The 18,639-nt window shown below is 42.5% G+C and overlaps 1 protein-coding gene across 1 annotated transcript in view; it reads right to left on the bottom strand.

Moving 5' to 3' along the window:
* Nucleotides 1-18,639, bottom strand: part of UNC13C (unc-13 homolog C) — a 784,159-nt gene that overhangs the window by 154,565 nt on the left and 610,955 nt on the right. The window lies entirely within an intron of this gene.

Raw genomic sequence — 18,639 nt, 5'->3', positions numbered from 1 at the left:
GTAACACAGCAAAGAAAGTCTGTGGGGCCTTGTGGTGATATACTGGGGTGCTTATGATGTTGGGATAATACAGGAGTATATTTCCATTTTTCTATCTGCTGAATATTATGTCAGAGGTGTAGTTATGTCAGCCAGTCTGGCTTTAAAGGTTTGGCAGTGGCTTCCTGGAGATCCTTATGTAATGTAAATTAGCTATCATTGTCTGCTTCTAATTAGGAAACCCTTAATCAGACAATGGCAGAAGTGAAGGGTTTTGTTCCACCTTATCTGGAGCTGAAGCTTTGAAGTCATTGACAATTGAAACATTTACACTTCTGTTGATGAAGGCTGTTAAAGCATTGTGAAGAACTCTAGACTAGCCAGGAAGAGCCTCCTCACCAAACGTTTGACATGTGTGTTAAACACTATTTCATTGTAAGGAAATTGAATTATTAGTGGAGGTGCAAACTATATCCTGTAAATTACATCTATTGGGAGATGGGAAATCTCTGCAATTAGGGATGGTCTACCTAGCCCCTAATTAGGAGATGGCTAATCAGGACAATAGCAGCCGTATCCTTACCTTTAATCTGCTAAAATACACTTTTCACATGTGGATGTTAGATCTCTGGGAATCAAATTATGTCTGAGGATGTAATTAAAACTAGTCCCCCCCCCCCCCCCCCCCCCCCGTCCAAACAGGCTTGCAGCCTCAAAGCAAATATTCCATTATAAAAAGCAGGGGACAGATACCTAAAATCAGTCCCCTCCTGACGGTAGCTGCAGCTGGACTCTTGGCCCAAGCTAAGTGGGCTCCTGGTCCAACCAGAACTGTGTCCGTCCACAAAAGTCCAAGGTTCTTCTATCTGGATCCCTGTTATTTTGGTAAGCAAATCACTTTGTGTGTATCTTGTAACTTTCACTATGTAACTTTTTTACTTTGTTTTTTTGTACATCTTTTGTATATATTAATTTCTGCACTGTTCCACTTTTTTCCTGGAATATTAAATTGCTATTTAATAAGCTTGACTTCTGCTGTACTAACTAAACTAACACTCATAGCCTAGAAGAGACTGAAGTGTAACTAAGTTCATGCCTGATTGTATGATTGAGCGACACTACCGTATAAGATTGTAAGTGCATTGTGTGTGGGGCGTTTGTCCTACGTTGGCCTAAAGCGCGCAGCTGACCCAATGTACGAAAACGCCAGTGCGAGTAGCTCGACAGCAGAGTGGCTAACAGTATTGTTCGGAACGACTGTTAGTGGTTTTGCTTCACTACAGTGTAAGATTGCAACTGTGTGTGGGTGCGTGGTGTTCCCGTTTTCAGCCTAAAGCGCAAAGATGACCCGAATACGAAAACGCGGATTGCGCTGAGCACTCGACAGCAGAGTGGACGTGTCTAGCAAACCGCTAGTGGTGACAGTGAGAAGTGTTCTGAGGGGTCACAGCCTTGTTTGTAGCTTGAATAAGGCTGCTCACCACTTGATCTGGTCAAACCCGCAGTCGGGAACCGTATACGCAGACGTGCCGCGGGCCGGTTCCTGACAGGCCTAGTACACTTACCCCATCACATCGCACCAGAAACGTCCATGAAGGGCATGTGGGGGCATGCGAGAAAGCGGGGCTATTTCGAGACACTCTCCTGCAGGCTCATATGAATGTGAAATTAATTTTAGTGCTGCGGTGAAATGCATTGGGATGCGCCAGCCCATCGCAACTCATCTCAGGTGTAAAACCAGCCTTATATAGCACTGACACAAACTATTGACTGTCCCTCAGAGGAGTTGACTAATATCTATCTATCTAACATCCCTATCACAGGCTTGGGCAAGTTTAGGGTGAAGTCAGTTAACCTAACGTTGTGGTCTCAATATAGTCAAAAAAGTTGTATAAACAGGGAAGAAACCCATATAAAAAGGAGACAACATAAAAGCTCTATATCCGTGTTCTGGCTGGGAGAAGAGCCTGTGACTCTATCACTGCACTGTGCCTTTGCTTTCACATATAGTCAAATAAATACAGGTAGCTCTTTATGTTCCAGGCCTGGAAACCTTCCAACACCCTTAAAATGCACCTCTTCAGACAAGCTCCTAATTTTTTATAGCCTTATTTGCTATCCCTTCATCTCCTCACCTACAGTCTCCTCCCAAATACCCTTTACATTGCAGGTTAGCAAAGCAAATTAACACTAATGCAAAATTAAATTCTAACTCCCAAAGTGAAGTGCAATCAATGCAGCAGAACTATGCTTAACATGCTCCATGTTGAACTCTACAGGGAAGGATATACATCTTGGACCTTGGTTCTTAACACAAATGCTAAAACAGATAATTATGTGCCCTTATTCAATTCACCTTTTCTCCAAAGTTTTCTCCTAGGAGATACTTTTTCATCTTCTATTTAAAATCATTTTTTAGCATTCTGCAATGTAAAAAGTACCATAACATATGTACACAGTATTGCCAAAGTATTTTTATTGCTTGCTGGTGGCTTAAATGAATGTTATTGATAAGGTGTGAAAATATCAGCTAGGAGAAAACTTAGGGGAAAAAGTGAATTGAATAAAGGCCACTGTGTCTACATAGAGAGACTGCAGCATTTTATACCACTATATAGTATATTTGTACCACTGCATACTCCTTTTTTTGTTACTACCATGGGGAGCGTAAACACCCACCATGGCTGCATAGTAGACAAGACACAGAACATTTACATTGTGCTTTTCTCCTGGCAGACTCAAAGTGCCAGAGCTGCAGCCGCCAGGGAATACAAGTGTTAAGGAATGTTGCCCAAGGTCTCCTACTGAATAGGTGCTGGCTTACTGAATAGGAAGGGCTGAGATTCAAACCCTGGCCTCCTGTGTCAGAGGCAGAGTTACCTCAGTAAAAGGGACTGGATTGTCCCAATTTATATGAATATACCCAATGTTTTGGCAGAGCTAAACTAGGTAGGAATAGCCATGCCAACAGATGGACACTCTGAGCATCGATCTATTTGTTCCGTGTAGTGCACAATACTGTATTAAAGTAATTATTTTCTATCCCTTAGACATTTTATATTACAGTATTCATGAAGTCAAAGACTTCCAAACTACCAAACTGTACAATTAAGATGATGTAATCTACATAAACCTGTGCATGTTTAAATGGCAATTTTAAACCATGATTTGAAGGCTGTGAAAACCTGTATGACATTATAAAGCTTACAAGTGCAGTAACAGGATATGTTATATTAATCTCAGGGAGATGTGGATGGATTTTTGGATTGTCCTTATTACATCATGCTCAACACTGACAAATGCCTAATGGTGTAAGACTGTACATTTTACTCCTTCAATCTGTTTAAAGCTTAGCAATGTTCATAAAGCAAATGTAAATGATCAGTCGCCTGCACGATATCATCACTATGCTGACTCTGAAATATGTAAACCAAAGCTAAGATTTACAGTCACGTTTCACACCATAGATATTCTTAAAATGTGCACACATTCCCCACTATTCAAGAAGCTCAAACAAGCTGAATTAATAGCAGCATTAGGAGAATAATATAACACTTTTCTACTACTACAGAAAACAATAAAACTGGAGTTCGTTTTCCAAGTATAGTAAGCAAAACTGTATTCAGTCTAGAAGAATACAACATTTGCAGTTCACATTTGTGAAATATCTGTCCTTATTAATACAGTACATTAAAGAGAAACCATAACCAAGAATTGAACTTCATCCCAATCAGTAGCTAATACCCCCTTTCCCACGAGAAATCTTTTCCTTTTCTCAAACGGATTTTGTAGGAGTCTGTATGGTTAATATTGTGGTGAAACCCCTCCCACAGTGTGATGTCAGGACCATGGTTCTGACAGTTTCCTGTCTGTGAACCTCATTGCATTGTGGGAAATAGCTGTTAACAGCGGGTTTCAACTGCCAAAAAAGCAAGCAGCATCTCCTTCCACTGACATCACCTGCCAGCAGTAAAAATGTCACCATGTGATAAATGTCAGAATGTAAATCCGGGAGAGGAAAGATTTTACAATGGGCAAACACTGACTAAATCATTTATACATATTGTAAAAATGAAGCACTTTTTTATTACATTAATTATTTTTACTATTGTTAAGGAAGTTTCTTGCAGTTTTTCCAGGCAAAAATGGGACTCCTGGCTGGGGAGCAGTGATGAGCGAAAATGCCGATATTTTTGCAAAAATGAATGTGAAAAGAATAATGTATAATTTGACTTTCAAGCAAAAATTCTATTGCAAATTATTTTGTAATTTGTTTGCATTTTTTACAAATGTTTGCACTAAATAAATGATTGCCATGGTATAAAGATTTTTGTGTTTTTTCGTGAACTTTCACCTCGGAAAGAATAATTCATTTTTTATTACCAGATTTTCACAAATATTTTCTCGAAATCAAAAATAGCATTCTCAATGCAAAAATGACTTTGGCGAAAATTCACAAGCAACACTGGAGAGGAAAGAATGCCATGTCATTTGCAGCATGACACAACATCTACACTACAGCATGGCACAAAGGTGAGAGGCATCATGGCCTTCAGAGGTTACATCAAAGCTTAGATGCTTTCAGGGGGCTTAGATGGTTTCCTTGCGTTGAAAGACAACCATGGCTACAATTACTAGGTAATGCCTAATGATGTTGATCCAGGGATTTTTTCTGATTGCCATCTGGAGTCAGGAAGGAATTTTTCCCTTTTGGGGCTAATTGGACCATGCCTTGTAAGGGTTTTTTCGCCTTCCTCTGGATCAACAGGGATATGTGAGGGAGCAGGCTGGAGTTGTACTTTGTACTGGTTGAACTCGATGGACGTATGTATTTTTTCAACCAAAATAACTATGTAACTATGTGTAAAGGGGCTGCACATTGAGACAGTGGAGACATTTTTCTGGTATATTTAGAAATGATGATGGGCCTTACAAATGTTGCCAAAAGAAGTGAAGGGGCTGTGCACCATGTTATTTTACTGAAAATCCATCAATCTATGCGCTCACTATACACCAGTAGTTCTGGATGTGTGTCTGGCTTTCAGTGGCATAAAGAGATGATTTGCATATTTGTAAGTGATGCATCATGGGAAACCACACTTACTCACTCAAAGCTGAATTATTGCAAATACCTTCTGCTTTATCAGTTATTCTGTTGCATATCTGCAGCACATTAGCTCTGAAAAGCAACAGTGCTAACTGCTTAGCCACAGTGGTGCGGCACTTCCTTTCCCATGTTCTGTCAAGTCTACTCCAAGTCCACCCAGCCTCTGGATCTTTTGGGTGAGATAGGCATCTTTCATGTGATGACAGACGGTGATTTCACCATAGGGATAGAGCACCACCCAGAGGACAGGAGGAAGAAATGCAGCGCTGGATCCTGGGGAGATGAGTAATATGCAGAGGCTGCCTGAGCGGATCGGGAGAAGTCTCTAGCGTTCTGATTAGTTATAAATTTAGGGTCTAAAACGGTGCATTTGTTTTCACTTTTCCAAAATTAATTAGAACACCAAGGAGGTTAACTGTCTTCTTGACAAATTGGCCTTAGAATATGGAATGGACATTTGACTATGACTGTGGAAGGGACATTAGATTGCAAGTTCCTCTGAGGGTTGTTTAGTCAAATTAATTGCTCTGTGTACTTAAAATTGCGGTAAAAAGTGTTAGAGCAATATACAAGCATATAATAATTATTATTATTATTATAATATACCCTATGTACGCATGAATAAGACATATTATAAGATAAGACATATAAGTGCATATGTGGACCCTCCACACTTTTGGCCTAAAATATAGGTCAAAAGCTAAAACCAGCCACCCATTGGTCGACACTACAACATGTCGTCATCACCCCCATGCAGAGCGCCGTTTTGTAGGTGTTGACGGGTGCAGAGTGCACATAAGAAGCCAAAGAATATGCAAAATACCCGTGAACATCAGTTGTAAAAAACAGAAACAGAATGAAATCATCACAGAAACAGTAACAATTGAAAGCAAATAAAAGAAAAAAATTACAAGTTTTCCAGTTATCTATAGAATCACAATGAACTGATAAAAACTTTGGAACATGACATGTAATCATTGAGCCCTGGAAAAATGCTAGTTTGCTAAATCATTCAACTTTTATGCCTTTTGTCCTTCACAGCTGCAGATGATACACGTAAAGATGTTCCACCTAACTAAGCTCTTATAGCTGATCACCTCTAATATAGTAAAATGTCTCTGCATCTGCTTCAGTGCTTTATTTAATGAGAACAGATACAAGAATAAAATTTCCTGAGTATGTTGAAGGAAAGTTACTGTTATGTTTGGAAGATGTTTGGCACAGCTGTGCAGAGCAATAACTGACCCTTTATCCCTTTATGGCAGTAGAATTTATAACTTCAACATCATTTCAACAACAATGATAAATTTAGGAGTAAAATTTAGCAGAATAGCGATGTCTTAAAGACATGCTTCAATCTCCACTCTCAACTCAATGACTCAAGGCTTCAGACTAAGTGTAACGAAAAATCTGCAACGCCGGATGGATTGCGGAAATATGGTCGCATCCAGTCCGGCAAGCGGACCTTCCAACGCGGGATGCGGAAATTCGTCCGCATCCGCTGCGCACACCTGTCCGAGCACTCTGCTCCAAACTCACCAACATGCTGTTCACCAGGGTTCTGCCATCTTGCCTCTAGGGGGTGCGGCCGCACGCCAGACACGCCTTTATACTCTTAGAAAGCGTGTCAGCTGACCTGGAGGTCAGCTGACATTTTAGCCTGCTCTGATTGGTTGCTGCCTGGGGTGGAGACCTCTCTCCCAGGCAGTATATAAGGAAGTGCTTTTCAGTCACACTTTGTCTGTGTTTGCGATACCCTGTGTCAGCACTCAGACCTTAGACTAGATCCCAGGTGTTGAAACCAAGGACTTCACACCTAGACTAGGAGATTATTATTATTATTGTTATTGATTCTCTGTGTATGATTCTGTGCCTGTCTTGACTTCTCTTCTGCTTCCTGATTCTGTACTCTGCCAGCCCGTACCGTTAACGACTATTGGCTTGGTTCCTGACTATTCTCTCGTCTCACGTCTCTGTACTGTTGCCGCCTGTACTGTTGCCGAACCTCTTTCTGTCTGACCTTGCTCCCTTCAGTGGAACGTCTCCCACTGTTGGGTTATTATCTGAGGCTTGCCTCCCTGAGACGCCGGCCCTAGCAGACCGTTACTGCCAGAGGCCGAGATTCCTCCACTGCCACTTTGGGGGATCTCACACACGGGGTTCCCATTCAGAGGTAACCACACCTCTGAGGAATTGCCGTGTGGTGGATATTTCCACAACTTTGTGAATATTTACTGTTTTGTTTATTTCCATGTTGTTCGTGTGTCCACTGCTTTACATCTACCCGCATTATTAGCAATTCCGCAGATTGCTATATAATCGGGTCTATCCTTGTATTATTGGCGATACTGCGGATCCCCAATAATCGAGGTTCGGGGTGTGACACTGGTCTGAGTAGATCATTTCAGGCACTTACCGTGTTAGTGAGCCTTCCGCTGATTTACCATCAGGAAGATACTGACTATTTCACTCTAACATATCTGCATTAGTGGTGATTCTGTATATCACCACTTAATCAGATATTTGTGCCTCTTGCTGACACCAATCGTTACAGAAACACAGACCATAAAGAAGTAAGATGGAGGGGGTGATAAACCAGCTTCAGACTGTAAGGGCAGAGTTAGAACAGCTGAAGATTACTGTAACTGCACAGCAGGCTCAGATTACTCAGTTAAATGAGACTGTCCAAAGGTTGCAATCACCACTTAACGTTCTACCTCCCCCGGCTCTTAGCGAGCCTAAAATGAACATTCCTGAGAAATTTTCAGGCACAAGGTCAGATTTCCAGAATTTCCGTCACAGAGTGCTGTCTTACTTTGAGATGAAACCTGTGTCCTCGGGAACCGAGGCTCAGAAGGTCACTCTTATCAAGACTCTATTGCATGCAGATTCCCAGACGTGGGCTTGTGGCTTACCTGATGAGCATCCTGCTCTGTCTTCTGTCCAGGAGTTTTTTAAGGCCATGGCGGTCATCTACGATGATCCAGATAGTGCCGCCACGGCCGAACGTAAGCTCAAAAACCTTAGACAAGGACGCAGTACTGCTGAGGAGTATGCGTCAGAGTTTAGGAAGTGGGCGGTGTCCTCTAGATGGGAGCGATATGCACTCTTGGATAGATACCTAGATGGGTTGTCAGAAGCAGTAACTGACGTGATGGTTAGTCATCCGGAACCCAAAGATTTAGATGAGGCTATTACGCTGTCTATTAAAATAGATAGGCGTCTGAGGTACAACAAGAAGGGCAGGTACCCCATGTACTCTAGGACTTCTGGGGCCAGTAGCTCGGCAGCAGTTGAGACTGAGGAGCCGATGCAGTTAGGCCACGGGCGCCTCACGGAGGCGGAAAGGTCAAGAAGACGCAGAGAGGGTCTTTGCATGTACTGCGGGGAAAAGGGCCACATTGCACAAAACTGTGGTAGGAAGTCGGGAAACTCCTCGGCTTAGGTGTGGTAGGGGGTACCACCCTAAGCGGAATTGTTTTACCTCCAAAACAAGAAAAAATTTTATTGCCCTGTTCCCTAAATTGGGAAGGGCAGAACTTTCCTACCACAGCATTTGTGGATTCCGGGTCAACAGCTAACTTTTTAGATTTAAGCTTTGCTTTAAGTTTAAATATCCCTGTACTTCCAGTAGGAAGACATTTATATGTTACAGCGATTGATGACACTCCTTTGCAAGGAAAGTCCCCACTGTGTCAGACACCTCCCCTCTCGCTGCAAGTGGGAGCTCTGCACAGGGAGGTCATACAGTTTTTCGTTTTAAAGATGTCTACCTCTACGGTGATACTAGGGTTGCCCTGGTTACGATTACATTCTCCTCAGTTTGATTGGGGGAATGGGCAGTTGACTACTTGGTCGCCTTATTGTACACAACATTGTTTACAGAATGTAGTTTTGTGTTCTACTAAGATTCAAGTGGAAGGAGTACCTCCACAATATCAGGAATATGCTGATGTCTTTTGTCCTAGGGCAGCAGATCAATTACCCCCCCATAGACCTTTTGATTGCCCAATAGATTTGAAACCAGGAACCATGCCACCCAGGGGCCACCTATACAACCTCTCGTCCCCGGAAAAATTGGCCATGGACGAGTACATTCAGGAAAATTTGCAGAAGGGTTTCATCCGCCCTTCAAGATCTCCTGCAGGAGCGGGATTCTTTTTCGTTCAGAAAAAAGATGGTGGTTTGCGCCCCTGTATCGACTACAGGGGTCTAAATAAGATCACGATTAAGAATCGGTATCCACTACCGTTAATCGACGATTTATTTACACAGGTTCCCGGGGCTTCTGTTTTCACTAAGTTGGATCTAAGGGGGGCCTACAATTTGATCCGTATCAGGGAGGAAGATGAATGGAAGACGGCATTCAACACTCCCAAGGGGCATTACGAATACTTGGTGATGCCCTTTGGGTTGTGTAACGCTCCTGCAGTTTTTCAGGAGTTCGTCAACGAGATTTTTAGGGAGGTACTGGGTCGCTTTGTAATCGTCTACTTAGATGATATCTTGATATTTTCTAAAAATATCACGGAACACCGCCAACATGTGAAGTATGTGTTACAAAGACTCAGGGAGAATCAATTGTTTGCGAAATTAGAGAAATGTGTTTTCGAGGTAAAGGAGATTGCCTTTCTTGGTTACATTATCTCTACATCAGGGTTGTCCATGGATCCCAAAAAGGTCTCTGCTGTAAGGGATTGGCCACAACCATCTGGGCTTAAAGCACTACAGAGATTCTTGGGATTCGCCAAAAAATTATTATAGAACATTTATCAAGGGGTTCTCTTCGGTGGTGTCTCCGCTTACTAATTTGACAAAAAAAGGGGCTGATGCCACTCATTGGTCAGAAGAAGCAGTTGTGGCATTTTCCTCGCTGAAAGAGGCATTCTGTTCTGCTCCCATATTACGTCATGTAGATGTTGCTTACCCATTTATAGTGGAGGTGGATGCCTCGGAGGTTGGAGTAGGAGCAGTATTGTCTCAACGTTCAGGACTTCAGGGCAAGCTTCATCCCTGTGCTTTTTTTTCCAGAAAATTCTCCCCTGCCCAGAGAAATTATGATGTTGGAAACAGGGAATTATTAGCCATCAAGCTTGCTTTTGAGGAGTGGCGCCACTGGTTAGAGGGGGCGGAGCATGTAATTACTGTGTACACGGATCATAAAAATTTACAGTACATTGAAAAAGCTAAAAGACTCACCCCCAGACAGGCTAGATGGGCTCTCTTTTTCTGCCGTTTTAATTTTATAATTACATTCACACCAGGGAGTAAGAACGTTAAAGCGGACGCCCTTTCTCGTTGTTTTGAACCTGAAACTGCTCCATCTCCTTCCTCAGAAAGTATTCTGTCGAAAGAGATCATCCTGGCAGCCACTGAGATAGTTGAAGACCTTCCTAGCCTCTTAAGTCCTTTTCAATTAGAAGTCCCAGAAGGGAAACCAAGAGGGGTTCTTTATGTCCCTTGTACTTTACGTCCCAAAGTGCTGCAGTTGTTTCATGGACACAAGAATGCTGGACACCCTGGCATTACCCGAACCCAAGAATTGTTGTGTAGATCTGTCTGGTGGCCATCTCTACAACAAGATTGCAAGGAATTTGTTAAGACCTGTACCGTCTGTGCCAGGAGCAAACCCTCCCGACTGGCTCCAGTTGGAACTTTGCAGTCTCTGCCCTCCCCTCAGGAGCCATGGACACATATTTCCATGGACTTCGTGGGAGAACTTCCAGATTCCAATGGAAAGACTGTCATATGGGTGGTCACAGACAGATTCAGTGAGATGGCCCACTTTGTGCCTTTGAGTGGTTTCCCTACTGCTCAAAAATTAGCAGATCTTTTTATTCAAAATATCTTTAAATTACACGGCATTCCAGAGAATGTTGTCTCAGACAGAGGGGTCCAGTTTGTCTCTAGGTTCTGGCGGGCCTTCTGTAAGGGGATGGGTATGTCGTTGTCCTTTTCATCAGGTTACCATCCACAGACCAACGGCCAGACAGAGAGGACCAATCAATCTTTGGAACAGTTCCTGAGATGTTATGTGGCGGACGCCCAACACCAGTGGGCGGAGTTTCTACCATTTGCTGAGTTCGCACATAACAATCTCAGGAATGAGTCCTCTGGTTATGCGCCTTTTCAAATTGTCAATGGGAAATCTCCCAAATTTTCTCCTTTGCCAGTGTCGACCTCTCCATTCCCTGTCCTGGAGGAGTGGCAGGAATCTTTCAAGAGGATTTGGGCTAATGTCGGAGAAAATTTAAAAAAAGGCTTTCATCATACAGAAGAGGCAGGCAGATAAGAGACGGTCTGCGGAGTGGGAGTTTAAACCAGGAGACAGAGTTTGGATATCAACTCGTCATATAGCTCTGAGGCAGCCATCCGCGAAACTGGGGCCCAGGTATATTGGACCATATCCAATTTCCGAAAGGGTTAATCGTGTTACTTACAGAGTCAGGTTACCGCATTCTCTAAAGGTGGGGAAAGCCTTTCATGTGTCACTCCTGAAACCAGCTGTTCAGGTGGATTCCCCCCCTCCTCACCCTGTCATGGTTGATGGTGAGCCTGAATGGGAGGTTGAGGAGATCTTGGACTCCAGACGAGTTCAGGGTTCAGTGCAGTATTTGGTGCATTGGAGAGGGTACGGTCTAGAGGAAAGATCCTGGGTCAAAGCAGGTGATTTACATGCTGATAAACTTAGGAGACGGTTCCATGAGCTCCATCCTGACAGGCCAGGTGGGATGTGTCCGGAGTCCACGCCTAGAGGGAGGGGTACTGTAACGAAAAATCTGCAACGCCGGATGGATTGCGGAAATATGGTCACATCCAGTCCGGCAAGCGGACCTTCCAACGCGGGATGCGGAAATTCGTCCGCATCCGCTGCGCACACCTGTCCGAGCACTCTGCTCCAAACTCACCAACATGCTGTTCACCAGGGTTCTGCCATCTTGCCTCTAGGGGGTGCGGCCGCACGCCAGACACGCCTTTATACTCTTAGAAAGCGTGTCAGCTGACCTGGAGGTCAGCTGACATTTTAGCCTGCTCTGATTGGTTGCTGCCTGGGGTGGAGACTTCTCTCCCAGGCAGTATATAAGGAAGTGCTTTTCAGTCACACTTCGTCTGTGTTTGCGATACCCTGTGTCAGCACTCAGACCTTAGACTAGATCCCAGGTGTTGAAACCAAGGACTTCACACCTAGACTAGGAGATTATTATTATTATTGTTATTGATTCTCTGTGTATGATTCTGTGCCTGTCTTGACTTCTCTTCTGCTTCCTGATTCTGTACTCTGCCAGCCCGTACCGTTAACGACTATTGGCTTGGTTCCTGACTATTCTCTCGTCTCACGTCTCTGTACTGTTGCCGCCTGTACTGTTGCCGAACCTCTTTCTGTCTGACCTTGCTCCCTTCAGTGGAACGTCTCCCACTGTTGGGTTATTATCTGAGGCTTGCCTCCCTGAGACGCCGGCCCTAGCAGACCGTTACTGCCAGAGGCCGAGATTCCTCCACTGCCACTTTGGGGGATCTCACACACGGGGTTCCCATTCAGAGGTAACCACACCTCTGAGGAATTGCCGTGTGGTGGATATTTCCACAACTTTGTGAATATATTTCCTGTTTTGTTTATTTACATGTTGTTCGTGTGTCCACTGCTTTACATCTACCCGCATTATTAGCAATTCCGCAGATTGCTATATAATCGGGTCTATCCTTGTATTATTGGCGATACTGCGGATCCCCAATAATCAAGGTTCGGGGTGTGACACTGGTCTGAGTAGATCATTTCAGGTACTTACCGTGTTAGTGAGCCTTCCGCTGATTTACCATCAGGAGGATACTGACTATTTCACTCTAACATATCTGCATTAGTGGTGATTCTGTATATCACCACTTAATCAGATATTTGTGCCTCTTGCTGACACCAATCGTTACACTAAGGCTGCTTGCAGCATTTTTACTATGGTCCCCAGACCAACCACACCTACTCCATAAATGCACTCTTGCATGCAGAAAATCCATCCAGTGATACCTCTCCTACCCACCCCTAACTGCACCTGCAGGCATTAGGAGTTTAATAATCACAAGAGCCAGCACATTGTTTATTTACATGCAGTACCATTGCTCCACTCAGCAGCTATAGCAGGTGGCATTATTTTGTAGCAATTAGATGGCTTCACAATTCATTCACTACGAGGTAGAATACGCTATAAGATATTTTAAGTGGGTTAAAAATGTAACCCCCTATTAACCCCTTTTTAACCCCAGTAACACATATACAAGTTAATATACAGCACCTTTCATGATTCCTGCCTGTAGCGATTGGTTGCAATCACTAGAGCGACAGTTCAATGCTCTACAGACGCATTGCTCCTCCATTTCCTAGTGATGCATCTGTACAGCACTGGGGCCCCTGAACTGTCGCCCTAGCAGTCACATCGAATTGCTACAGACGTGCACACTGGGAGTAATGGTCCATCCGCCGCATGTCCAGCTAGTAGTGAAATAAGGCATATAAGGTATCATTTTAATCTGGAAAGGCCAATATGTTTTTATGGGTTTTCTAACTGTGGGACTTGCCAAAGTGTCCCCAATGTCAGGAACATACCGGGTAAAAACCCAGGGAAGCAAAGGGGATATTGTATACTGTGTCACCAAGCTGATTGACCCATTAGATTGTAAGCCTCTGGCAGGGTCCTCCACTCCCTAGTGTAATCTACGGGATCATGTACTCCTGTCCTATGACAGCCTGTACTTGTATTACTGGGCCTACCTAACCAGCCCGTATTGCATGATCATGTATTTTGTACAATTTGCATATATAACTTTGTTCTATGTGTATAACCCTATGTATGTCATCCTTGTATCATTGTATATATTTATCGTCCAGCACTGCGTAATATGTTGGCGCTTTATAAATACAATAAATAATAATAATAATTCACAATTTATCTACTGTGTAATTAGTTTGAAATTGTTATTGTTATATGTTAACTAAATAGATTATAAAAAATATATATTTACATGAAGTCAGTACATGTGCAGACATTCTTCAGATCTCATGGTGGACCTGAACTGGCTTAACTGGCTTTACTCCTTCATTTGGCAAAACAAAATACAAAGGATATCTCACCATGTTACAACTGTACTATATAAAACGTGATTGTCGCTGGAGATTTAGAAAAATACCTGGGAACATGCTTGATTCATCCTACTTGTCAACACGATAACATTTCTGGGGCAAGTTAAATGTTAAGTGCTGTGTTTGTAATATGCACTTGAATGAAGCTTTGCATGAGCGCACCAACAATTCCAGTGTCCTTAAGAGCACCCTTACAGCAAAACACTGATGTTGTCATCATTGAGTAAAGCCATGCCCTGGTGGTAACAGGCTTTCCTGTTAAGAAAATATCCTCCATATAAGCCAAATAAAGTGCTTGTCATTACAGTTATTAAAGAATTCTGCAGCATCTCCTTCTCTCTTCAATACAGTTGCAGGTAAGTTGTTTAACTTTAAAAAACAAAACAAAATAATAAAACTCTAATACAGCAATGGCTCCTAATGCCTCATTTGCACTGTCATTTGTAGGCACGGGTCTTTAAAGTAAAATTCCTGTAAGATAGCTGAATACACTACTGCACAACTGGGACACTTTAATGTGAAGAGTCTGGTCTACCAAAAAATTATGTCTAGCTACCCTTATTAAATGGCTTCCAGGCGGCACTTAAAGGATAAAGGTAAGGCCCATAAGGGTGATTGGTATTGAAAGGATTTTAGTGAGGGTTAGCCATACATCAGGGGTGTGATTAGGGTTAGGCCATGTGAGGGAGCAAGGTGGCTGAAGTTACTGAGGTAAAGCAGAACACTTTAAAATCATTAATGACAAAACGAAACATAGCAAACATTGAGAGCCCTAATCAGGGGCATAACTTGAACCCTGCAGGCCCCCCAGCGAAATGCTACCAGCTGGGGCCCCTGCAGCCTGATCTCCTTGCCACAGGACTGGCCATCCTTAGCTCCCAGGCTCCCACATATGAAATACCACAACCACCCCCATATAAGGGGCAGTAATCAATCACCCTTTAATGAAATACAACAATTACACCCATGTGAAATACAACAATCACCCAATATGAAATATCACAATCACTTCCATATAAGAAGCAGTAATAACCCCCATATGAAATACAACAATCAAACCCCCCCATGAAATACCACAATCACTCCCATATAAGATGCAGTAATCACCCCCATATGAAATACAGCAATTACACCCTTGTGAAATAAAAAAAATCACCCCCATATGAAATATCACAATCACCCCCATATAACATGCAGTAATCACCCCCATATGATATACAACAATCACCCCCCCCCCCCCCCATGAAATACCACAATCACTCCCATATAAGATGCAGTAATAACACCCATGTGAAATACAACAATCACCCCCCATTAAATACCACAATAACTCCCTTATAAGATGCAGTAATCACCCCCATATGAAATACTGCAATTACACCCATGTGAAATACAACAATCACTCCCATATGAAATATCCCAATCACCCCCATATAAGATGCAGTAATCACCCCCATATGAAATACAACAATTAAACCCTTGTGAAATAAACCAATCACCCCCATATGAACTATCACAATATTTTCCATACAAGATGCATTAATCACCCGCATATGAATACAACACTCACCCTTATGTAGGATGCAGTAATCACCCCCATATGAAATATAACAATCCCCCTGTATAAGATGCGGTAATCACTCTCATATGAAATACAACAATTAAACCCATGTGAAATACAACAATCTCTCCATATGAAATACCACAATGCCCCCATATGAAATACCACAATCACCCCATATGAAATACCACAATCACCCCTATATAAAATGCAGCAATCACTCATATATAAGATGCAGTAATCACCCTTATATGAAATACAGCAATCATTTTAAATTAACATAAAAAATGTATGTTTCAAACTAGATATTTGGTTTTCTGGGCCCATTCGGGCATATTTTAACAGCCTTTGTCTTTTCTGTAGGGCTGGTTCAGATGGATTTCCAAACCAGCCACCCATGGCAGAGCGGTGTTTAGATTCAAATGCTGTTCTACAAGTGTGCAGAAAAGCATTTATTGGCATTCGGTGGCACTTTCCATCATGGAGAGTTTTTCATCCCCATAGGGGGACATGGCAGTATGGCGGTAAACGATCCTGAAAGGAACATGTTGCTTCTAGGATAAGCTAAGTGCTGGGAAGATGACAGCAAAAGTCAGGATTAAAACATGGCATTTGTGCAAAAGGTGGTTAGCGATCAAAACCGATCTCCACATGAATGGGAGACATCATGCGCCTACCTGACATCGGCTGCCTCCGAGACTTAAGGCTCATACAGACCTACCAAAAATCTGTCCAACTATCTTCCACACTTGTCTGTTAGAAGATAAGTTGGGTGTGTGTACAGCTGACAAAAACCAGATAACCAACCGATAACAGGTTGTTTGCCAGATACAACCAGTGGATCAATCTGAGCAACTATTATGCAGGTTGGAATGTGTGTACAAGTCTTTTGAACAACTTTATTGTTTTTGAATGCAGACATGTTCAGAAGTTTGTCATTTACAAATCATTTACAAATCTACAACTGTAATGCTATGTTTCCGAATGGCTTGAACAGCGATATGAATTTAAAAGTCTTCTTATTAAGTCACTACTAGATGGAGTACCTGTAAAATCCACAGTGATAACAAACTCCTTTGTTTAGAATCAACCAACCAGTTCTATTAAAATCACCTGACTCCCACTGAATACTCTAAATAGAGTGGGAGGGACCATGACGTCCCGCCTGAAGAAATCCGATGCCGGGTGAAACGCGTCACATGAGGCTGCAGTCATGAGACGGATTCCTGTGTATGGCACGCAAGGGAACCTGGCATATGGACATTTGCTAATGCAGGAAGTACCCGACATTACAGCGTAATACGCTTATACAAAAGGACACATGAGTCCCAGCGAGTGCCGGTCTGCCTAGATAAATTGCTGGGTATGCTCTGCATATAATGAGGGGAGCTAAAGTAAGAGGCTGAAGTTTATTCACCACACGTTATCCGTGACATATGGCACTTGACCTGGATACCTATAGAGAACATCACAAGGATTAACAGCATCCTGAGGTTATATAAAGGGGCCCAGAAGAAATACGCTACCTGGTAACTGTTGCTTATATTTGAATAATAGGAGTGCACTCCAAATTCATCTAGCGCTAGGCCTACCATCCTCTAGCACTAGGCATACCATTTTTTATGGTTTTAATGAGGTGGGGGGGGGGGGGTTGTTTACACTATTCTTTTGGATGAATAAATAATTTTGATACGTTTACGAGGCTCCCGACCAATTTTATTTGCAAAATCAAACTACTTGTATACGGTTGTAGACTCCAATATTAGGGTAGAAAATCAAATTTAAAGCCAGGGTTCATCATACATGGAAGATAAGACAGCAGATATTCACAGGATCAGGCAACTGAATGCAATCATAGGTACTCAAGCACTGAAAGAGACCTATATAAGAAGTTATCAATCTGGGTCATGTAAGGGTTATCAGGTGAGACACAGGTGGTTTAGGCTGTAGTACCCATATTATTACCCATACGATTATCATGTTTGCTCTTGTGCACAAGTAATAGTGTCTGTTTACAAATTACAAGTTCCCAATGTACAGTTTATGTACTCTGAATGCTGTCATTGCATTTTATTGCATAGCTGTTGAGATCACTACTCCGATCTTTCTGCTTCTACTATGTGTGCAGCTCAGTTTCAACACTGCTGTTAATGCTTAGTAATTGAAGCCTTTTCTGTGTTTTGGTAATTGCTTGGATAGAATAGGTGGCAAGCTGAAAAATGACATTGCATATGCATTAACCCATTTTAAATCACATTTCATTGAAAAATTCCCTTTCCATTTCAGTCAGCAGCCAGTCATAAAAAAATAATAATAATAATATAATGCTGCTTATTATTTGATAAGGTTTCATTTACATAAGAAGTATTCCCATCTGGAAGGATTGTAAAATCCCAAAAGTCTATAACTAATAAATGTCACATCCAGCTACCAGTTCCTATCAAATGGTTACAAAGCTAACTGCAGTTAGTTACTGAGAAAAGACAGAGAAAGCAATAGATTAAGCTGCTTTTATAATATTATTATTATTATTTAGTATTTATATAGCGCCGACATATTACGCAGCGCTGTACAGAGTATATATATTGTCTTGTCACTAACTGTCCCTCAAAGGAGCTCACAATCTAATCCCTACCATTGCCATATGTCTATATTATGTAGTGTAAGTACTGTAGTCTAGGGCCAATTTTAGGGGGAGCCAATTAACTTATCCGTATGTTTTTTGGAGTGTGGGAGGAAACCGGAGTGCCCGGAGGAAACCCACGCAGACACGGAGAGAACATACAAACTCTTTGCAGATAGTGCCCTGGCTGGGATTCGAACCAGGGACCCAGCGCTGCAAGGCGAGAGAGCTAACCACTA

Source organism: Hyperolius riggenbachi, chromosome 3, assembly GCF_040937935.1.
Source record: "Hyperolius riggenbachi isolate aHypRig1 chromosome 3, aHypRig1.pri, whole genome shotgun sequence".
In the NCBI taxonomy this organism is placed as follows: Eukaryota; Metazoa; Chordata; class Amphibia; order Anura; family Hyperoliidae; genus Hyperolius; species Hyperolius riggenbachi.
Note: the sequence above shows the minus strand (reverse complement) of the source record. Positions and strands in the feature narration are given on the sequence as shown.